The sequence below is a fragment of the Lissotriton helveticus genome, chromosome 3_1 (assembly GCF_964261635.1).
Source record: "Lissotriton helveticus chromosome 3_1, aLisHel1.1, whole genome shotgun sequence".
Classification (NCBI taxonomy): domain Eukaryota; kingdom Metazoa; phylum Chordata; class Amphibia; order Caudata; family Salamandridae; genus Lissotriton; species Lissotriton helveticus.
Genome location: NC_136061.1, coordinates 1683120195 through 1683145425, shown reverse-complemented (window position 1 = coordinate 1683145425; position 25231 = coordinate 1683120195).

Here is a 25231-nt window from a genome sequence, read left to right as displayed (position 1 = left end):
CTTCCTTTGCTGGAGCTGTCAATTCTGATTGTGATTGACTGTGTAAATACCTTGCATCGATGAACTTGTAAGGGGACAATTTCTTATGTTCTTGAACGTGCAGGATGACACCAAAGAGCTAATGCCTTTTCCTGGCTGCATGCACCAAATTACTTATGGATGTTAATGTGCAAATGGGTCCTGAAAGGATGGGCTACATTATTTCCAACCAGGAGTTTGTGTACATACAATGCATCCAAATGGAATCCATAAACGTTTGATGGACTTTCCAGGGATATCGTCCTTTGGAGGTGTAGATCCCAAAAACACCATCTCATGGGAGACAGAATTCACTCCCTAGAGAGCCTGATGACGTCTCTGAATCAACACTATAACATTGATGCAGTGACATTATTTGTGCTGGTTCGCCATATGCCAAACCCATTGTGGATTAAATGAATATCATAAAAGCATCAACATGAGTTGAGATGACATACAGAGACACCAATAGTCACAGGAATACTCTTGCTGCATGTTTTATTGGTGGTCTATGCTATCTACAGTACATGGGCAAACACTGTCCCAACAGTGCGCATCTCTACATCTAAGCTTGACACCCACTATCTACTGCACCTATGCAACGTCTGTATTAAATGGGCAGGGGTTGATTATCCCTGTGTATTGCCGAAGTTGTTGACTTTGAATGCAGCTGAGTTTAGTTATTGTCTGTGAGAGTGGGTGGACCGCGCTGAGTTTTATTCCGCAGAATTCCACAGAGTTACATAAAAACTGCGAGAGAAAGCATGAAGTTTAAAGAGTGTTGGAACTTTGGCATGTCACCCTGCCCACGCTGCTGGGAGCATTTTCTGCACTGTACATTTTCCACTCGAGCTGTAGCATTCACAGCTCGAACAGCAGTGAACTGAAACTCTGACACACAAAGGTTTGCAGTTTTTTTCTGGAGTGGAGTGTGGAGTGGGCAAAACTCTGCAAACTCTGCCAGCGGATCAGTCTTTACCCCATCACACCTAATTGTCTCGGTACCAAGGTGGATCATGGCTGGTTTTTTTATGCTTTCGAAAGGTCCTTTAATGTCCTAATCACACTATTTCCTAGACCAATGAATTTTAAGAGACATGGTTTGTTTGATCAATTGTGTACAAAGGCATCCAAGCTCATACATATTGCCTTGCATAACTCCCCCAGGGACTACTTTGTCATCAAGCGATTAAGGAAGAACTACAACATGGTGTTAGCTTTCAGGAAAAAGAAGCTGAGAAAAAAAGTCTTGGTAAAATGTGGCCCAGGCAGCTGTGACCAAGGACGTTATTCTGTTCTGGAGTACGGTTAACATCCCTTTTCTAAAAAATGATAACACATGTGAATTCACCTCTTTGCTCCTCTGCAAGCATGGGTTGACATTTTGTTTTTTATGTTTTGACCCCCTCAAGGTTGATGTTGCTTTGGATGTAGGTAAGTGTATTAACTAATCTTGCGGGTCGTCCCTTCATATTTCCATGGATAACGTTCTTCTTGATAGAACATATCTCCTGGGGTAAGCACCCTGCCCAGATGGTGTTCTGGTTAACACTTTCAGAGCAATGGGTACATTATGGGGCCCCATTTTGACCAGATTGTTTAACGCGGATGCAGAGGGCACTATTTCTTGTAGTTGGGCTAAATCCATCATAGTGCCTATTTTTAAGAAGGGGGGTAGTTCTGACCTGGAGTGTTATTGACCATCCCCCTCCTGGATTCCTTTGCTTAGCTGATGGGTAGGGTCCTCCTACAGAGACTAGAACAGTGGGCAACATACAATTCTATTCTTTTTTGGAGGCCCAGTCTGGTTTCAAGAGGGGCTTAAGGACAGTGGAGCAGCTCATCTGGAAATACACCAAGGCTAAGTCAGGCTCCCTCTATCAATGTTTTGCTGAAATTAGTGGGCATTTCACTTGGTTGATCACTCCATTCTTTGGCACATATTACTTTAACTTGGGGCCCCAGGAACATTGTGCTTTTTTGTCCCAGTTTTACGGGAACCTGTCTGCTAAGGTCTATTATAGCCCCAATGGGAAATGCTCCCCATCATTTGAAATCATGAGATGAATTAGGCAGGATTGCGTTTTGCCCCTTTTCCTATTTTCTCTACATATTAAAGGGGTCGATGATTCCCTTCGGGCTCTGCATGCCGGCGCGCCCATCATTGCTGGTCATTCGGTCCCAGTGATGTTCTTTGCCGACAACACTTAACTGATGTCGAAGACCCCGTTATGGGGGCCAGAAATCTGAAGATTAACAATTTCTAAAGATTTACAATGTCATGTGGGAAGAAAATGTAAAAGTGTAGGACCTTTTAAATATGGGAGCTCCAATTGTGAGGGTTAACTCATTTCATTAGTTAGCTACTCTTTTTCCCAATAATGGCTCATGTACTCTTCACATACATAATGATCAATTGAAAATGAGCAGAGTTTGTGAGAGGATTGTTTAGGTTCTCATTCAAACTTGGTAGCTGCCCTATTAAGAAGATGATTACTAATTACAAATCAAAAGCATTGTCAGATGCTATATATGGTGAGGGCCTCTGGGACTCTATGCCCTATGGCCCTCTTCAGCCTGAGGACAATGTTTTTTTCTTAGGCAGTTTGGGCCTCTGTACCATCTTTTATTGTTCATAAGGTGGTTGGGCCAACTCACCTGGAGAATGTACTTTCGCTCAAGCCTTTACTACTCTGGCATTGTATTTGGACAAAAGGTGAAATAGCTTTTACGCAATCAATCATTCTGGACTGTCTCACACTAGACCATGTTTTTAACATTTTCTGGTGTTCGTACATTAATGAAACTTTTAAACAACTATTTGGTCTTGCTATGCCTTAAGACCCACATAGTATGCTTGCTTTTCATAAGAGTGATGGTAAGCCCTCTTGCCTAAATGTTAAAACCGAAATAGACAACTTTTTAGCAAAAGGAATCTACTGTTGTCTCTTATATGTAATAGGCTTTTCTACTGTAGTCTCTTTTATGTTATAGGCTTTCCAGGAGGGAAACCAACAGTATTTGTCCATGTTGACTAATGCCCAACATCGCTTTGTTTTAATTAGGTTGCAGTTGAGTATAGTACGTTTCCTTGTCACTTTCCCCACCATAATACACCGGCTCATGGAAATCGTTCTATGCCCATGTGATGGTATTTCGAAGCAGAGCATTGAGTACTTTATTCTATTTTGTAGCTTTTATGAAGGCGTAAGATAATATTACCTAAAACCCATCTACATTGCACATAATGCAAGGGATTATAATAGTGCTTTACGATTTTTATGTGCACTGGGTGATCCCTTTTTATGGTTTAGTATTGCTTCTTACATTTGAAGTTCGATTCAAATTAGGAAATATATTTTATTTTAATCTCTGGTATGAGTGCGGAGCTGGGATTTGAAACTCTAGTGTCTTAACATTGTGGGCCCGATTCCGATCTTGCTGGGAGAGCCTTACGGCTGACTCGCGCTTGTAGAGCTTTCCGAACGACTCAGGCTGCTGGCTCTGAGCGACCGAGTACCATGAAATTCAGCGCTGACGGACTCGGGTCATTTGGAGCCCCATTGAAGTGAATGGAAACCTGTTGTACAGAGCGTACATAGGATCCCATTGACGAAAAAGGCACGTCTTGAAAAAGGGCACCCTCTGTCATGGGGTCACCTTGGTGCACCCCACACAGTGCATGCATGTGAAGGGGTGACTCCTGGGTCTGCCCGCTGGCCGAGTCATAGGGCCTAGACCTCGAGGCGTTCCGTTGCAGACCCCCAAAGTCTGCTTCCCAGAGCTTTTTTGAGTCGGAGGCTCCGACTCGCTCCGGCTGCTTGAAACGCACATGGCAATCACTCAGTCGGAAATTGTACTCATTGCTGTGTACACGTCGGCTATTTTCGATTCGCTCAGGAGGCACCGCTGATGGGTATGGGTAGGTCATAGCGTGAGGCTTTAAATGCATAATTCTTACTTGCTTGTACAGCGGTACGAGTCGGTCGGAAATCAAGTATGCAAATCTGACTCGCTCTTGAGGGATGGGATTCATAGCCCTTCCGAGTTAAATCGGAATCGGGCCCTGTATGTTGAATATTTGTTTTAAAATGTTTTAATATTGAATATAAGACTTACAAAGCAAACATTTACAATGCATACTTTTATATCGCAGTTTTTACAATGCCAAAACCATTGCAATGCATGTTTTTACAACGCAAGTCATTACAATGCATGTTCATCGAGATATATTAAAACTACAATTACAAAGCATTCCATTACAATGCATACTATTACAACGCATGCCATTACAGTGCCTAATACTTTTCCACTGTTTATATACAAAATGTAATAAAGTCTAAATTTTAGGATACATATATCCTGGGACTCAATGCAAGGGAGATAGGGGTTTTGGGTAGGGGAGAATATTAATACCCATGTATTAATTTAAATACTATGGTATTTTTATACTGCCTAACCATTAAAATGCCTGGGTATTAATAATAAAATAAAATAAATGTTTAAAAAACACATATATTGACAGAATGTTTTATAAAATACAAACTACTGTCAGAGACAAAAACATACAATCAACATGAAACACATAAAGCGGTAGTCCTTCAGCTATTTTTATTATATCCCCTGACCCATCATCCACTCAAAATGGCTGACATTCAGAGAAGTATCGTATAAATTAACATTTTTATACAAGAAAAATAAATATACATTCTGTCAGGTTGTGAATCGTGCAAAAAATGGTTTCCAAAGCATATTTTCATTTACATTGTCGTCTACCACCAAAAAACATATAAAAGAAACCGTCCACCATTTTTTGCTCAGTGGGTCACTGACTTTCATGGTGACCACACACAGCTGGAGTAGCAGGATAATTGTTCTGTCTTTCCATTTGAAAACTGCCATCCAAAGACAGAAGTAGGTGTATGTTTATAAGTAAACATCTTCCAAATGATTACACCTACATCAAAAGCACTTCAAACTTATTTACAGCTTTTACAGAATTTGAAAAACAGCCCCTAGTGTACTGCAGCCATTCCTAAAATTATCTTTTCTTTGAAAAGTAAGTGAATAAATGAACAACATGTATTTGAATATTCACAGTAATGAAGCCTAAAAGCAAAAAAAAATACGTTATTATAATTTTCCTGTAAATATTAACAGAAATTGGACATTCAGCAACACCAATTACAAATCTTGGACAAACAAACCTTAACAAAAACAACTGTAAGTTAACTGTAAAATATGATTCGAGCAAAAACAACTTTATTAATTTCACAAATATACTAGCAAGCACTGGTCCGTGATATGGTATAAAATTACTATTCTAACATCTCTGTGTGTTTGCCTCAGAGAAAATGCTCAAGGAAAGTGCTGGATGGTGATAGGGGTATATTTGCTATTCCTAGACCAACAAGTGTTTGTTCCAAGGAAATTGTAGGATGGTGCTAGCCTCAGGGAGAGTGCTGGATGGTGGTGGGGGCAAATTTACTATTACTACACCAACAAGTGTTTGCCTCAGGAAAAGTGTTGAATGGTGGTGTCGGCAAATTTACTATTCCTACTCCAACATGTGTTTGCCTCAGGGAAAGTGCTGGATAGTGGTGAGTGCAATTTTACTATTCCTACTCCGACATGTGCTAGGCTCATTGAAAGTGTTGGACAGGGGTGTGGGCCAATTTACTATTCCTACTCCGAGGGGTCCTTACCTCAGGGAAAGTGTTGAATGGTGGTGGGGGAAATTTACTATTCCTACTCTGACAGGTGTTAGCCTCAGGAAAAGTGCTGGATTGTGATGGGGCAAATTTACTATTTCTACACTAACAAGTGTTTGCCTCAAGGAACGTTTTGGTTGGTGGTGGGGGCACATTTACTATTCCTACTCCAACAGGTGCTTGCCTAAAGGAAAGTGGTGGGAGAAAATTTACTATTCCTACACCGATAAGTGTTTGCCTCAGGGAAAGTGGTGAACGGTGGTGGGGAGCAGCAAATTTATTATTCCTACACCAACAGGTGATTGCCTCAGAGAAAGTGTTGCATGGTGTTGGGGAAAATGTAATTAATCTAAATTAAAAATGAATATTTAGCAGTAAACTACACATTTTTATTCCTGTTCTTTTTCAAGCATGCAATAAAACACAGAATGTTTCACAATCCTCTACAGATAATATCATATTATTCCACCAGTGTGGAGGAACACATCCATAACCCAAAAAATACAAATCAAGCCCAACAACACAGAAGAAGCCAAACTATACAAGGTAAAAATGATCAAAAGCCACAAATAATAACTTTTTTTCCGCAGGTTTCAAGTTACTAAACATTTCTATGGAAAAGGTAACATTGCATTAAAAACTAGAGCCTAAAAAACAAAAAGGAAATGACTTGTTTTTCCAGTAAATAATGACTAAACATTTTCTCTGTAGGCTATTTGCAAAAGTAGATTTTTCATAGCAAAAAAGCTAAGAACATTTCTGCACTTTGTTTTAGAACCAAGCAAGATAAACCACAAAACACCACAGAAACAGCAATTGAAAGAAAAATTCAGAGACTCAACTCCAGGACTTTCCGTCCAAACTGCAGAAAATCCTAATAAAGGTAACCTGTTTCATTTGTCTAGTCTCTCCAAGAATAACCATTTTTCATCAAAGGTATGAAGGCAGCAAACAATTCCAAACCAACATGGCCAAGTCAATGAAATTAAATCCTGGTTCAATTTTGTAAAACAAAAAACAGCTGTTCAATAATTAATGTACACTAATGTTACGCTTGTAGGAAGAATATTTTTAAAAGCAATCATACACAAAATCACTAAAACAATGTTTTCTCTTTCTCTTCTTTAAACAGAGAATGGCAGCAAGAAACTAAGCCAAATATTTGAAAATGAGCAGGGGAAATAGACTTTTAAGTTACAGTGCCTACGTTTATTGTAATGAGAGATTAACTGAGCCCAGGTGTCATCGAACGTGTGTGCATAATTACTCATGCCATTGCACAGGTAGAGCAATCACTCTTGGTAACACTGTTGAAAGGACCACCGATCATAACCACTCTGCCTCTGCAATGGTGATAGATCTAAGAGAAAATATAAATGAACTGAAAGGCCTGGCATCCACCTCCAATGAATCCTGTGGCTCAGTTTTGAGGGAGGTATCACAAAACATTCCTATCCATTTAGCAAGTTGTATGCCCACAATCCCTAACCTATGCAGAATTATACAGCGTAAAAAACAGGCAAGTAACTCCCTACATGTAACACCGCAAACCTTCTCTGATATTAACATTCCTCTAGAGCTTACTGTAACTGTTACTAATGGCACCTTTCTTTTACATGAAAACAAAAACCCTCCTAGAAGAATCCTAATCCTTAGCACATCCCATAATCCTATTAAATTAGAGATTAGTGATGTTTAGATGATGGACAGGACTTTTAAATCCACATCTCACCTGTTCACCCAAATATACACTATTCATGCCTACATTAATCATACATTGGTCCCCTTAGTGTACAGTTTACTCCCTGATAAACAAACCTCAAAATACACTGAATTTGTGCCAGTGAGAAAAGCTAAAACCATGAACAAAAGTCCTAGAAAAGTGTTAATATGACTTTGAATTACCTATGATTAACACAATTACCAAAAAGTACACGGATAGATATATTCAAGGATGTTTTTCTCACTTTTCACAGGCTTATTCGAGAAAATTGTAAAAAACATCCTTAGTTGAGGATTACTTATCAGACAGTAAATTGCAATTTGAATTGAAGAAAATAACAGCACTTTGTTTTGTTCCTCCTGACAGTGTAGATGAATACTGTACATCTATTACTGAATTTGACTGTTTTTCTGCAAATGAGGACAAATTGGCACCTCTTCTAAATTACTTTGAAGATACATGGATTGGCCATCTAAACAGGTCAGGTTGTAGGAAGCCACATTTCCATGTGAAGTGCTACACGACCTTCTTAGAGGGAGGAGCAAAAATAAATAATCCCTTAGAGGGAAGGCACACCTCCTTCAGCAAATCAATAGGTAAACACATCCTAACTTCTATAATTTTTGGGAAATTTTGAAGAAGATTTGTGCAATCATTGACTGATAGTCTGAACCCACAAATTTCAAAAAGAATAAAAGAAATGTCTGAGTGACTATTGGGTGCAATTCAACAATTTTCGTTGATGGTTGCTTCAGACTACCTAGGAAATATTGCACACATCCTACATTTCTTAATCTACACTAACCCCTAAAGCACCTTACTTGCCTGTTTTGAAAATAAATTTCACTAATTCAATTGCCTTTTTTTCTAAAAAAAAGTTAAATATAAATTAAAAGTCTGGTTTCTTTCCTTCAGTTGCCTTCTTTTTTCAACTCTTGGGCTTGCGAACAATCCCACATTTCACCAAGGGTCTTGTGCAGTACATTAGTCCATAGTAAATAATCCAAATCCCAAGTCAAACTAATCAAAATGGACACAGTTCGGCAAAGCCAATTTTTACAGCAAAACAGGAGCTAAAAACTGTACTCACCTACAAAAATTAAAGCATCCCCAAAACTAAATCCTGAAAAATTTGCAACACGAAATCCATCACTGCAGTCCACTCAACAGAAATTCCAGCAAAAAAACAGCATATTAAAATATTTTTGGTAAAATTTGCAAGAAGTCCATTGTTGCAATCCTCTCTCCACCAAAATCCAGCCTAATTTCAAAAACCATGTAATAAAAATGTTTAATTGACCCAAAAAGTAATCATGCAATCCATGCCGTCTGTGTTCCTTCCTTCTTTCCGAAAATCCACAATGGCGCAATACCTTAATTTCAAAATCCGGTGCATCAAAAATACTTAAAAAATATTGCTTTCATGACATTTTGTAAACAATTTTGTAACAATAAGGTAATCGTTCTTTTAAAATTTTCTTTAAAAATAAAAGTGTTATGAAAGCAATCAACACGATGTGGGCCAACAACTACTACCTGCACAGGAATGAATTGTTTGGCCAAAACATACAAAACTATCCCCCCAAAAAACTACGCAAGTTCTTACTACCTCCCTCCTCTACCCCCACACTAAACTATGCCACCCTTAATATGTTTTTCAAAATTAAATTTTGCCTTACCTGTATGCAGCTCTTATTTGCTTCCTATCCTGACTGCGACGTTCCTCCTATTGACGAAACTTACGTACAAGGGGCAACATCATCTCTTTTTGTAAAAAAAAAGGAAAAAAGGACAATTTCTTTCATTCATTCTAATGGGAAATCGTGGGAAAACCTACAAAAAAATGTAAAAGTATATTTTACAATACAGTTAAAAAAACATGTTTATATTGTTTACCAAATATTATCCTCTAATAAAGTTTTTTTAAACATTTTTTATAATTTTTCAAAACTGTCTTTTAATTGTTTTAAATGTAATAAAGTTGGCTGCAATACTTTTAATGTGTCCATTTTTGGTTTGTAAAATATTATACTATTTATTAGTAATTTCAACTTTTTTTAACATTGTCCATGTCTATTTTTTGCATGTTTATTGTTTTAAACTAAATTACTAAACTTTTTCAGGATTGTTAATTCCCTTAAAGTAATTTTTAAATAAATATAATTTGTTTACATTGGGTTTTTATTTACACCTGGATATTAAATCACTCCCCCACCAATAAACTTTATTTCCTCTCCCATCCCACCCTAATGGGTGGGTGCCAAACTCTTTTTTTATTGTCTATTTTTTTAATTTCTAATTTTATTCTAAAAATAGTAGTAATTATTAATTCATTCCAGTGTACTAATATTAAAAACTGGATAATATTTCACTTGCACACCCAAAACGCCAGCTTCCCTAGCATCTCATCTCAGGGAATGGGTGCTGATCCCTTTTATATATTTTAATACATATTAATTTAACAATTAAATACATGATACAATACGTAATAATTAATACTCATGTATTAAAAATAATACCAGAGTATAAATACACTCCTCCACCCAAAACCCTTGTTTCCCATGCATTCCGTACCATTGGATAGGTGCCAAGCTCGTTTAATACATTTTTTTAAATATTGTATTTATAAAATTTTCAAACAGCTCAAATAAATAATAAAACATACTCCAGTATCAAAATAAATTACTGAGTATTAATACACTCCCCCACCTAAAACCTCTGTTTCCCAATCATCCCTTCCCAGTGGATGGGTGGCAAACCCTTTTCATTAATTATTTTGATCTATAATATTTTTTTTAATATACAAACAACTAAACTAAATAATAAGTAATACTCAAATATTAAAATTAATACCTGAGTATTAATACACTCCCACACCCAAAACACCTGATTCCCAAGCATCTCGTCTTAGGGATAGATGCCAAGCCTTTCAATGATGTTTTTAAGTTAAACATATTAGTTAATATTTTGAAATTAATATAATTTTTTAACTTGTATAATGCCCAAGTATGAAATAAATACAGTCAAACACCCATACAAAATAAACACTTCCCTCAAATAATCACCTTAAAAAAAAACACTTACCTCCATTACTCACCTTACAATGCATTGTAATGGCATGCGTTGTAATGGCACATGCTTTGTAATTGCATACGTTGTAATGACACATGCGTTGTGAAGGCATTAAAATGTAATCCCTGTGTTGTAATGGATGTTTCCCTTCATTATTATCTGCTGCTGTATTTTTCTTCCTTTTACTTTTAGGGCCTATCTCGATTGCGCTGAATAAAGATTTTTTAATTGAATTGAACTATTTCAATTAGTGATATTTAATTTAACAATATATCCTATAGTGTTTGGTTTTATTTCTGTCCCTCCAGAATTTTCAACGTTAGAGTAGTGCAGTACAATTAGTTGCTCTTGTTCGGTGCTGAAGTTAGCAGTGTTTTTAATGATAAATTCAACTAGGGATTTGTGACTAGCCAAAAGTAATAATCGCACTCAAAAGTACATATTACTCTAGTGTAAGTGACCTTTGTGAATTGGGCCTGATTTACAAATGTAACTTACACTTTTACACTTTTGAGTACGTTTACTGCCCTTTTCCTGTCACTTCTGCAGCTGCCCATTTGCTCTCTCACCCCTCTATTTGAAGTTCTTCTTCTGTCTCTTCATTGGTCATCACCTCTTTTTTCTGGAACACCGTTCTCCTGTTACATCTCTCCCTGCAACTGTCTTTCATCCTTCTGAATGAAAACTCCTTTCCTGCAGCCCTCTCTTACCTATCACGTTTGCAGATCCTGAGCTGTGCACTCCCTCAGTTGGAGACGTAGCTATGGAGTACTGAGACATGATTGAAGCAAGTGGGAGGCGGCAAGCGAGTCAGGAACTGATGTCAGCACATTGGGTAGTTGGGAGGTTGTTGCTTATTAGAGACTTAAACAGCATACAACGGGGGCTAGTAAGAGAATAGTGCAGTGCACAATGGGGGCTGATAGTGGGTAATAGAATGAAAGGAGATTTGGTCTAGTTGAGAGCAGGTGTTTCCCAGGAGGATGGTTTCAGACTTTTTGGGGGAAGTTTTTGGACATTGGAAAAGGACTAGTATTAGAGAGAAGTGTGGTCCCAAAATATCCCTCGCAAAGCCTGGTAGGAGGGTGAAAATAAATTCAAACTGAAGGGTGAGCTCAAAGATCCATGAAGATTTTTGGAACTGGAGGGAGAAATTTGAAAAAGTAATTAACACCCCATTATTGTCTTTTTTCTTGCTTTCATGTGAATGCTACTTGGAGAACAAGTGATAGTAGCAAGACCAATCAGTAATAACGTTAGCCATTCACACTTGTTTTTTCTAACATGTATTCAATCTGAGCAGATTTCCAACCCATCATCAAGTGAATGTCCTGACAACCGACCCGTTTCATTTTTATTTGAAAGTACGGCATAAAGCATCTCTTTGCTTACCTCAGCCCTTACCTTACCCTAAACAAGACCATCAAAGTACACATTTCAGAGTGCATTTTTAGACCCTATGCTTTATACTTTTCCGGCAGACTGTAGAAATGCTAGCGGGGCCCCACCTGGTGGGTATTATGCTGCGACAGATTCCTAAGAAAAAGTTCTTTCTTTTTTAATTTCAATTTTTTAATTTCATAAATTAAGCAGAGGCTAAAAGTGATACGATTTTTAGTAAATCGCTAGATTACTACTCAATTCCCACTGAAATGGCACAAGGACTACAGAAAGAAGCCTGCTTGATTTTATCTGGGTCCCTTAATATCACAATTCTGAGCCACTGAAAAATGTTGAGAAAACACAAAATCAATCATTTGGCACAGAAACTGTTTTCATGGAAAATAATTCACCAGCAATTGAAAAATTTTAGAAAGTAAAGTGTGCTTGATGACTCTTGTCTTAGTGAACTTGATGTGAAAGGAACAGATGATGTTCCCTTAATCTCCAAGGGAAACATTTCTTAACACCTTTTCATATGTGATGGGATGTTAATGACCCATTCATAAAAGTTATTTCAGAGCAAGAGACTCAGGAAATAACATAAACATGTTACAGAAGGATGAAGTTGACATCGCATTTCTGCAGAAATGCGAGCAGTGGGAATAAGAAAAAAAATATGCCAGTAATAAAAAACTCAATGTAACATAATTTAGTTTTCCTAGATATAAAATGGATTGTGTAAAAGAAATTAGAGGGCAGTAATACAGCTTAAATGATCATTTGATTTAATGAAATATGAAAAGTGTGCATTGTGTTGGGGAAAAAAACTTCACAAATTACGGATTTGATCTTCAGTTAAATAAATAGCATGATGTGTAGGCGCCTGCAGAATCAATAACATTTACAGGGAAACCTGCTGTTCATTTTTTTTAAGTGAGGCCCCTTGACTAAATATGAAATATCAACGTAGCAAGCGCATTAGAACCTTGACAGGTACATCAATCTGTTCCTGATTGTACCACAAATATCAAGTTGGGTACAAACTCCTGTTTGCCCCTGGGTCAATCTCATTAGCCCAGTGCATATTGTACGGAATCCAGTGGACTCCATATTTATTTGATGCTAAATTAAGAATCCGAGAGATTGCAGTATATTTTCACACTCATGCAATACATTGTACTGCAATGAATGGAAAGGTGCTTCACAAGCAGGACGTTCAATGTCACCCACTTCTAAAACAGCAAACAGTGAAATTAAATCAGACAGAGTTATGTTTTGTAATTGATATAAGATCTCTAGGGCCAGATGTAGGTCATAGGAATCAATGGCAATTACCGAATCGGTAAATACTGATTCGGTAATTACCGAATCATACAGATTCGGTAAAAAATACCGAATTTTTAACTACATCTCACTTACCGAATCTAGAATACCGAATCGGTAAAATTCGGTATTCTAGAGTCGGTAAATGAGAATTACCTACATCTAGCCCCTAGTCTGGAGCTAGTTCGTTATGATAGCACACCTCTCAATCACCCAACATCACTATGAAAAGTGAACACAAAAGTTTCACTAAATCTAATAAAGGCCTTCCTTCTTACGAGTGCAAATTTCAATTTCTGTTTCACAGAAATCAAGAATTGTTGCTCCTTTAAATGAGATTTGTCATAGTAAAAGTTAGAATTTTATCACGTGATTGCCAGATCGCAGTGGCCTATTTTGGGAGTTCCTGAGTGCTCCCTAACCGAAAAGGTTGGTGAACACCCACAAACTCTATGTGGCATCTTGCCAGTGGTACAGTTAAAATAGTGTGACAATTGCATGGCAGTCGGAAAGATAATCAAAACCTAATAGTTATCCTGCATGCATACATTTGCAACTTTGTACCTGGGGGCTGTATGAATCCAAAATTAAGCAAATAATAAGCATTACTATTTAGGTAGTCACTGCCCATTTAACTCATAATGGCGCACTCTTGAACCACAGAGACTTCTGGATGCCTTATCATTGCCTGAATTGATACTAAATTCTCATAATCCATTGAACGTTTGCCTGTAAAATTTTAAGCTATTGCGTTCAACACATAAATACTGTTTTATATCAAATCAAGTCCTAGTGAGCTTTGTATTTTTATGGAAACATTGGACTGACATCAGATCATATTAACAATTAGCTTTGTCTGATTGCAGCATTTGCTTGGTACTAATTGTACCCGTTATCTTCAGCCTTGATGAAGTCCAAAAGGATGTGACACATGTTCACTTCCCTGACTGTTCTATGTAACCAGCTAGTCATCTTTACCAACAGCACAATCGCAAATACCTACTTCTTTTCTTTTTGTTGGATATTTTTATTATAATTAAAAAGAATAATGAATATTACAGCCATTGAAAAGAAAATAAATAAACAGTGTATTTGTAGCTTAGAGTTTAATGAATAAAACAATAACATTAGGGGAAAAAAGCCATAAAATACGATCTAATAGGGAACTGTAAAAAAAGATGAACAGGATACATGTAAATACTATAATCATTTTTATGTTTTAAAGAAAAAAGAAGAAAGAGGGAAAGCATAAAATAAAAAGGATAGAAAAGAGGGTAAAGTGAAAATAAAGGGAAGGTAAAAGGGAGAGATATAGGAATAATGATAAAGATGATTGCAAAGATAAAAAGTAGTGAAAAGTAACCAAAGTAAATCAGATATTATTTTCTGAGAAAGCGATGAAGAGGAAACAGTAGATATTCTATGCTAGTCATAAATAAGATTCCACCATGTTAACAAACATATTTTTGAATTATCTTTCCAACAAGTATGTTTTGGGTTTTGGAGAATGGTTTTGAAAATAATTTGACATAATACCAAGAAAAACATTTTGAATTGATAGTGGGATATACATTGAAATATCATTGAACATTTAGACCAAAAAGATTTCCAAAAATTGAAAACATTAGGACAATAGGATAGTAGGTCGGAATAAAGTAACGCTGCAGGAAAGGCACGATCATTTCAAAGCTGAAGTGGAGGAATTAATTTTATGAATAAGAGTAGGAGTAAAAACATCTCTTTCTTATACAAAAAATAAAGATTGAGTAATGTTGGCAGCTTTGGAGGAAGTGAAGATTTTATGCTACAATTTATCCCACAGTTGAATGGAAAAGGCAATATAGGGAGGTCTTGCTCCCATGTCAATTGGGGAGAGGAGTTTGCCTAATGACTAGGGTGGTCGACCTCAAATCTGGGGAACCAGGTTCGAGTCTTGGCAATGATGTTGAACATCCTGTGATTCTGGGCAAATCACTTAATCTACCTGTGCCTAACAAAAATGAATGTGTCCTCATGTAACACAATTAATACTATGTAAAGCACTCTGATACCCGATACTTTCAAGTCAAGTTTGTGTTATATAAAACTTTGTAAAATAAAATAAAAATTCAATAGAGGATTGGAGTTGGATGGAAATAGAAGTGGATAAAAGCCTATATAAATAGATGCTTTAGGATTGGGCTCACAAGCAATATTATATAAAGGTGTCAAGGGGGTGAACAGAGTAGAAACAAGGGGAAAGCTATCGGTGAGTAAAAATGATTGAAGTACTTGTGATAGGTGAGAGTATTGCAGTAAGCAAGAGCAGGGTTAAGTATAGCATTCTTGTAGTGTAGTAAAAGGGATAACAGCGTTTTGTGAGATTCATTGATGAACATGCAGGATACCCTTCTCCTTCCAATGTTTAATTTATTTATACAAATCCAAGCCATGAGTGAACAGGAAAGGCATTAAATGTTGGGAATATTTTAAAAAAGGGGTTTTAGAAATACATGTACAGTTAGTCATGTAGATAATATCCTGAAAATAAAACTCATGCAATAAAGAGCATTCAAAGGTGATCCAGCTAGGTATAGGGGAATCCGGATAATTTTTGTTCGAAGCATACATTTGTCAGAATATAAAAGCAGTGTAATATAACTTACAGTTAGGGAAATGCACACCACCATAATTGTTAGCTCTAGTTAATTTAGTTAAGGCAATACAAGCATTTTTATTATTCCAGAGAAATTTGGTTCAAAGGGAATTAATTTGGGAGAAGTAATAATTGGGAATTTTAAAGAGTAACATAGAAAGTATAAACAGAACATGCGGTACAAAAATCACTTTAATAGTGTGCAGTCTACCCCACAAAGATATATGAAGAGGGGACCAAGTAGAAAGTCAATTTTGGATTTTAAGTTTTAAAGCATTCAATTATTAGTGAGAGTATGGGAGATGGTGGGAGAGAACCAGACACCTAATCATTTGATCTTGGAGGGACAATAATTGGTATTATAAAACATAAACTTATAGCATATGGTGTTTATTAGTCAAATCTCAGTTTTAGAAAAGTTTAATCTATAACCAGATATTTTAGAATACAAATCAATCTCCAGCACAAAGGAAGGTAAGGAAGTCAGGGGATTAGATATATAAAAAGAAAATATCATCTGCATAAGCAGAAAGCTTAATTTCGAATGAGTTTTGTTTAAAGCCAGATATAGAAGGATTACAATGAATAGGCTCAGGAAAAGTTTCTAGACAAAGAAGAAGAAGTAAAGGTGAGAGGAAGCAAGCTTGACTGGTACCTCTATGTAAGTTAGAATAATGGGAGGAACATCCATTAACAAAAATACAAGCTTGTGGCACTGTGTATAATAGTTTAATATAGTAAACAAATTTTGGGCCAAAACCAACCGTTAACTGTTGACTCTGCTCTTATTACATTTTCTCTTGCTCATTACTGTGCATTGTTGCCCCTTTCAGCTTGTTTTTCTCTTGCTCATTACAGTGAATTGTAGCCCCTTTCAGTGTATTTTCTCTTGCTCATTACTGTGTATTGTTGCCGCTTTCAGCGTGTTTTTCTCTCGCTCATTACTGTACATTGTGCCCCTTTCAGCGTATTTTTCTCCTACCCATCTCCCACTGTACCCGCTGCCCCTCTCTTTCCCCTCACTGTCCCCTTCTTCCTCATCCCTGTCACTCCAGACCTGCCGCCCCTCCCCCCAGCCCTCGCTGCTGAGCGTCCCTCCCCTCCCCTACAAAATGCCCACCGCTGTGCAGTCACGCCGCAGGTGAGTAAAAGGTGCGCCTAACACAAGCCCGTCTGCACATGTCCACGTTCCGACCATGGCCAGCGCCAACATGATACCGCCACCCTCCTCGCTCTCAACCTTGGAAGATACCCAGACTGCCAGAACATCTTACTTACTACCACCCATGGACCTTTCTATTGCAGACACTGCCATCGCTCATTCACCATCTACAGTATTGATAGGTCAGCCACAGGCTCATGGGAAGCCCGGGACACCGAAGGCCTAGTTTGCATCCTCCTCATGTGTGCTCCCTCCACAGACACTCCATAGAGATCTGGGACCTTATCGACACCCTCGTACCCGATGTCTCCTTCTTCACAGAAACCTGGAACAACGCCACCTCCGGTCCAAACATCGCCACCGCTATCCCCGACAGTTACAAGATCCAGAGGAAGCACTGCTCACACCGCGCAGGAGCAGAACTCCCCATCACACACAAGACCTCCCTCCGACTCTCCACCTTCAGCACAAGTGAACCCCACTCCAACACAGAACACCTCCGCTTCTAGATCCAGTTCTCCCCCAGGACCACGCTCCTAGGCACCCTTGCCTACAGAACCTGGGCCCCCACTCCCATGCCACAACAGCCATCACTGACCTCAGCGAACCCCATGCCATCACATCAATGGACTACATCCTACTCAGAGACCTCAATTTCCACCTTGACAACTGCAGCTACCCCGACTCCACCACCCTCCTCGACAACCTCTCTGACCTCGGCCTGAAACAGCTCATCAATACCTCCATGCACAGAGCAGGTCACACCCTCGACCCTATCTTCGCAGGAGGGTCAAATGTCCACTTCAGTCACACCATGCAGCCCCCCTGGATCGACCACCACTGCGTACATTTCACCTTTAACACCACCACAGCACCCAAACTGGCACCATGCCCGCCCCAAAGGAACTGGAGCAAAATCACAGAGGAGCACCTCAACTCCACCCTCCTTCTCGACCCCCCTCCACCACGACCGACGCCAACTCCGCAGCCAAAGAACGCCATCAATGGATCTCCACTTGTGCCAAGATCGCCCCTCTCTGTAACCTAGCCAAACAACGCCCCCTGAAGGCCACCTGGTTCACCACTGAACTCCAAGTCACTAGGTGCACCCACAGACACCTCAAGAAAATATGGAGAAGCCGGAAAACCATGGAAGACATAAACAACCATAGGGGCACCCTGAAGGACTACTACCTGCTTATAAGGGATACCAAACAGACCTTGATCAAGAACAAACTCGACACCAATGCAACGAACACCAGAGAACACAATTCACCAAACCCCCCAGCGAGGCCATGGATGTCACACCATCCCAGGAACTCTGCAACAAGCTCAGCACATACTTCCACCAGAAGATCAAGACCCTCTAAAACCTTTTCTGTGACCAGTTGCCATTCACCACCCCTCCCACCTCTGCTGACCACCAGCCGACCATCACCACCTGGACCCCACCACGGTGGAACTCATCACCACAACCATGAAGAAAACTCATTCTGGAGCCCCCATGGACCCCTGCCTAACTCACATCTACCAGAAGGCTGCAACCGCCATCGCCTCCGAACTAGGACGGACCATCAATGCCTCCCTTCAATCCGGCATGTTCCCTGGTGACTGGAAGCAGACAGAAGTCAAGCTCCTCCTTAAGAAGGCCACGGTTGACCCTACAGACCTGAAGAGCTACAGGCCCATTTCTCTACTCCCGTTCGTGCCAAAATCGTCGAAAGAGTCATAAATGCCCTGCTGACCACATTCATCGAAGAGCACTCCATCCTAGACGCCAGCCAGTCCGGATTCCACAGCAACCACAGCACCGAGACCGCCCTCCTTGCTGCCACTGAGGACATCTGCGTTCTACTCGATCATGGACACACCGTAGCCGCCATCCTGCTAGACCTCTCCACGGCCTTCGACACCTTCTTACACCAAACCCTCGCAGCCAGACTGCACGACGCCAAGATACAAGAAACCACCATCATCAGACAGCATGGGCTCAACATAGTATCTTACGCCGATTACACCAAACTCATCCTCTCCATCACGAAGGATCCAGAGGACACCAGGCTCAGCTTCCAGGAAGGAATGAGGGATGTTGCGGCATGGATGAAGGACAGCTGCCTGAAGCTCAACACTGAGAAAACCGAGGTCCTCATCCTGGGACCCTCAACCTCCACCTGGGACAACACATGGTGGCCCTTCGCCATCTGGAGTCCTCCCACCCTGACGGACCATGCTCAGAACCTCAGCATCATCCTCAACTCCTCTCTCACCATGACACGCCAGATCAACGCCATCGCCTCCACCAGCTTTAACTGCTTCTGCATTCAAATGGATCCCCCCGAACACAGAAGAACCATCACTGCGCACTCAGAACCAGTAGACTGGACTATGGAAACGCCCTCTACGCCGACATCAATAGGACCCTTTTACACAAGCTCCAAACCATCCTGAATGCGGCAGCCAGACTCGTCCTCGGGACCCCTTGGCACGAACGCATGATGCAACACCATCAAGACCTACACTGGCTCCTGGTCGAGAAGAGAATAACCTACAAGCTTCTCACTCATACCTACAAATCCCTCCACAACATCGAACCCAAATACCTGAACAATAGAGTCTGCATCCACGCACCCAAAAGAACTATCCGATCCGCCGACCTCGCCCTAGCGGAGACACCCTGCATACACAGAAGCAGAACAGGAGGAAGGCCTTCTCCTACATCGCAGCCAAAACCTGGAACGAGCTCCCGGTCAGCACCAGACGCTCCCCTAACCTGCACATCTTCAATAAGGACCTCAAGACCTTGCTCTTCAACTGAGCTGGAGCTGCCTACCCCACCTCACTCCCCAGCGCCTCGAGACCCTCATGGGTGAGTAGTGTGCTTTATAAACCCCTGATTGATTGATTGATTAATTGAATGAGCATTTTAAATCATAAATTGCCAATTTATACGATCAAATGCTTTTTCAGCATCAAAAGATAATGCAGCAAGATGAAAGTGATATTTTTCCCTAATGTGAGGATATTAGATAGCATCCTAGCATTATCTGAGACTGATCAGGTTTAATAACAAGAGGAATAACATCTTTGAGCCTGGATGCAAGAATTTTTGCAAAGATTTTACAGTTAGTTAATTAATTATATTGAATGGTAACTTTTGCAGAGGGTATGGTCTTTATCGGATTTAGGAATAATAACAATAGGGGCATCTAAAAGGGATCCTCCAGTTTTTTAATAAAATAAAAAAGAAGTAAAAAGTTCAAGCAATTTAGGTGCAAACAGAGCTGAAAAAGAAGAGATCCGTTCAATAGAAAAACCATCAGGTCCAGGGGATTTAGCTTTCTTTAAAGATGTAATAACATCTAAAAGCTCCTGGAGAGTTATGTCCTTCTCAAAGTTAGCCATAATGCCCGGCATTGAGAGAGGGTTAGGAAGGCCATTAAAAAATGTTTGGCATTATATTCAGAAGGATAAGTATCTTCTGTGTATAATGACTCATAATAGGATAGGAAACATTAACAATATCAGAGTCAGGGTGCAATATAATATTTGTATGGTCGTTTCGAGTAGGTCAAATATTTTTCTTTTCTGATTTAACTTTTAGATAATTGGCTAACATTTTACCAAATTTGTTATGACCTCCATGATATTTAGATTTAATTTTGAGGAGGATATTCCATGCATCAACAGTAGCCAGTGTATTCAGGGAGGGTTTAGCCTTGATTAGGTCCAGCAAATGAGAGGGGTATTTGGAAGTAAAGTAAGTATGTTCAAGAGTATTAATGTGCTGTAGAGTGGATAGGTATTGGGAGTTCAATAAAGTCTTTCTTTGTAGCAATCTACGTAATGGCAAAAGCTCTAAATGAAGCTTTAAAAGCATCCCAATTATTGTGAATGAAAGAGTCAGTAGGTTAATTAAATAAAATAAAAATCTTTAATAAAGGTAGTAGCTTCCAAAATAAAAGTGTGATTGGATAATAATGAATTGGGAAATCTCCAACAAGCATGTTGGTAGTGTTAAGAGATAAATCAAAAGAGGATAAAACAGGGGCATGATCAGAAATAAAATAGAACCAATTTCTGAAGACTTAGGGGAAGGGAGTAAAGATTTGGAGACCAAAACATAATCTATTTTAGACATAGTATTATGAACATTAGACAAAAAAATATAAATTCACATATGTCAGGATTACAAGTTTTCCATACATCAAAGAATGGACGAGAGGCAATAGCAGATTGGTATGCTTTGTGTGATTTATCAGATTAAATTTACATTTAGATTTCCTATAAAAGAAGGGATCTAACAATCATTGAAATCACCTGCAAAAATAATATTAGAATTAGTGATAGAAGATAATTTTAAATTAACATTGTGCCAGAAGACAGGGTCTGATTAAAAAGGGCCATAAATATTGAAAAAATTAATTTGTTTTTTAAAGACAGTGGAACTAAGCAATGCTCATTGTCTATTCGTTTCACATTGAGTTGTTAAAATGTGAAAATTTAACTATTTGGGATATAAAATAGCTACAGAAACCTTACGATTAACAGCAGGAGAGAAAACGTGACCTACCCACTGACGTTTAAGCTTGAGCGATTCAGCATCATTACAATGAGTTTGTTGTAGAAAAGCAATGTGACGGGCGGCGTCCAAGATGGCGGAGTGAAGACGCCGTAGAGCAGCAACCCACCAAGGCTCCTACCGATCCACCCCACTTGGCGATTTTTCTTGGGGAGAATACCGAGAAATTATTGAGAATGACTGCGGGACTCTTCTGACCTTGTCCCTGAAGCTTTAAAAATGAAAAAAAAACAATTAGCCAGTTAAAAGTACTTACCGGCTAGTTTGGGCTTTAATCCTGGGCGGGACGGCCGGGCGTGGATGCTCTGACTGCTCACGCTACCACACTTTGGGCGGTTTGGCGGACCGAGGGAGATACTGAATGCTGTGGCTGTGGTTGGTTCGACGTCCCCTGCAGTTGGTGCGGCAATCGATCCCGCATCTGGCTCGTGGGTCGGTACGCGACTGGTCGGGACTGTGGTTAGGGCGTGGACAGTCGATTCAGACTTCGGCTCAAGGCAGTAGGAGGTCTGAGCCGAGCTCATAGGAGGTAATGGCTCAGAAAAACTTACCCAGATCAACACGCGCCAACAAGGCAGCGGCGGCGGATTTAACGGGGGTTTCTCTGGCTTCTGATGTACCTGCAGCGCCTGTTACGATAGCACCACCGGCTCCTCCCTTTGGAGGAGCTTCGTCTATTGCCTCTACTATGGTCCCAGCGAAATCACCCACGGGGGTTCCTGAACTCAATAAACAGGTACTGCGCCCTCCTGTACTTATCATATCAGAGGCAAAAGGGTCTATTTTGCCAAATGCTTTTAACACTGCTCAGTTAAAAGTTTCTAACGGTGCAGACAAAAAAGGCGGCTCGGGAAACACTGCAAACAGAATGAAACCGCCGGGTGCAGTTCACGATGGAAACAATGTAATTCTTATCCAAACTAGCGATAATGTTGCTACTACAACAGAACCAACTGAGTCTGACAGGAACTGTGATGCCGCATTCTGTGGTTTAGATGTGGGCTCGCTGGCTGAGCCCCCGAATGAGGGGGGTGCTAACATGGCCAACAATGCACCGACACCAGAAGAGGCAATGTCTCCAGAGTTTATATGTTCGAATATTCTGGTTGGTGAAGACTCGACTTTCTCTCTCCCCCCCGGTGTGGGGTTATAGGAATCAGATGGGGGGGGGGGGCGATTGCTCCAATGAAGAATACAATGAGGTAGAGGAAGAAGAGGAAAGAGAAATCGTTAATCCTATGACCGGTACTCCATCAGATACCGCTAAGTTTCTGGCAGGCCGAAGGGGTAAAGCTAAACAAAAAACAAAGACAAACAGCAAGAAAGGGAGAACAGCTTCAAGAGAGGGTTTACCAGTGATTATTGCTGCTCCAGCTCCTAAAAAAGCTATCCTCACAGATAAAAGCCCCTTTAAGAAATGGATTCAGGCTAAGGGGCTTATTAAGAATATGACTCTACGCTTGTCAGGTACAAGTCCACCAGTTGCTGAGCCCTCGAAATACTGCTCTGTATCCCATCAGCCTTCATCAGTCCTGGGGACGGAATCTATGCTTCCATCTGTCGGTCTTAATTTGGCTCCACTTAGGCCCCCAGTTGCACTCGTAGAGTCTATCCCAACAGCGTCCACAGTTTCTTCTACTCCTCTGGACTCATCCGGTCATTTATCTGGATCACTAACATCTGTGACTTCTGATACAATAGTATCAACATACACCTCTCGGCCAGGCACTTCTGGTGAACAGGAACCTATGATATCTCCCTTTGATATCAACTTTCAAACTCTAACTAACCATCGTGCGGAGGCACAGGAGCACTTTTTGCAACTACGAGAAGATAATACCAAATTACAGAATTCATTATCTCAGATGACTTCTAACTTGGGGGGGATCTCCCAGGAAATTGAGGAACTCCAACTAAGAGTGGTTAACATAGAAGAGGGGTCTGTCTGTACGGAATCCTCTTTGAATCAACATGATGCCCAGATTACAGCCCTACAGCTGAAGGTGGAGGACTTAGAGAATCGCCAACGGCGACTGAATCTCAGACTTTTCGGCATCCCCAAGGGTGCCGAGGGGTCAGATGCAAGGGGTTATCTGGTAAAGCTATTACATAAGGCCTTCCCAGACTTAGCTGATTGGGATTGGGACTCTCAGGTTCAAAGAGCTCACCGTCTCCCTCTATTTCAGAAGAAAAGGGAGAGTAAATTCCCTAGGCCCTTCCTCATTTACTTTGGTAATTTTCTTTTAAGGCAGGCAGTGTCTTTGAAAGCATGTCCCAATTCTCCTATCACAATTGAGAATATGTCTCTATTTGTACGATCCGATTTGAGCAAAGCAACTAAGGATAGGAGATGGAAGTTAAGGAAACTTATTGATCCTTTTAAATCTATTGGCGGGCACGCATTTATGCAGGAACCTGCCCACCTTAAAGTTATCAAGGGAGGTCACACTTATTATTTTACTGATGAGAAGGAAGCTGAGAGCGTGCTCTCTAAGTTCGGCTAAGGGTTAGGTAGTAATCTTTGGGGATTTCAGTCAGGAATTTCTCTTCAATTAGTCTGTTTCTCGGGTCTTCCCTCTCTCTCTTTTCTGTTTTTTAGGAAAAGAAGTGGGGTGGTTTGGCAGTCCTAGGGTTGCTTCTCTTTGAGCTGCCTCTTCAGTGGCGATATATGCATAGGGGTCCCAGACCGGACACAGAATTATTTATGAAGAATCTTTTCAATATTAAAAATTCTGATCCAAACAATGAACATGTCCAGTGTTTTTATTTTCACTGCACACTTGTTATCATTCAATGATTAGTAGATATCAAAGCATTTGTATATACAATTCACAAAATACGCCCACATAGGGAAGGGAAAAGGAGGGGGGGTGCAGGGGAAAATTTAAGATAGTTGTACATCACTAATCATAAATTTACTTATATACACACAGATTCACGAATACAGTAGATAGATGCTAATTGGTCTCCACGAGGGGCCAAAAAAAGGAATGAACATGAATCACAACAATTTCATAGCAAACAAACTCCTAGTCAGCTGTATGAATCATGCTATGGTTAGGAGTTGATGGTGTAGATAGCAGTCTACGTTTCGACCCAGAAGTTTGTAGGATAGTAGATCCTTACTGCGCGGGTCTTCGTCAAGACGTGGTGAGGGGGGTTGGGTAGGGGCTGATTCCTAGGTTTAATGAAATAGAACACTAATTACTCATAACGGTCTCAATAGAGTCCCGTAAAAACATAGCGGAAAAAAATGCCCGTTATAATAAATTAAATTAATCTAAAAAGGACAAGAGGATTATACTGAGGGTGAGCCTCATGGTGCTCGCAACAAATAGAGGTTTACCTGTTGGCTAGGCGGGGCGAGTGCTGTCCGGTACGGCCAGAAAAATGGTCCGTGGACAATCTGTATGGATAAGAGAGTCTGATGTAGAACATACATACTTAAAGGACCAGCAAAATTTTTCGATAATTAAAGGATAAATTACCTGTAGTATTGAAAGGTTGGTTAAAAAGTTAGGTAATCACTCCGCTATCCGTATCTAGAGGATCGAGAAGAGATAATGGAAGCGGTTCATTTATTTGGACATGGAATTGTGACTCTTCTATGCACGATTGTCATACA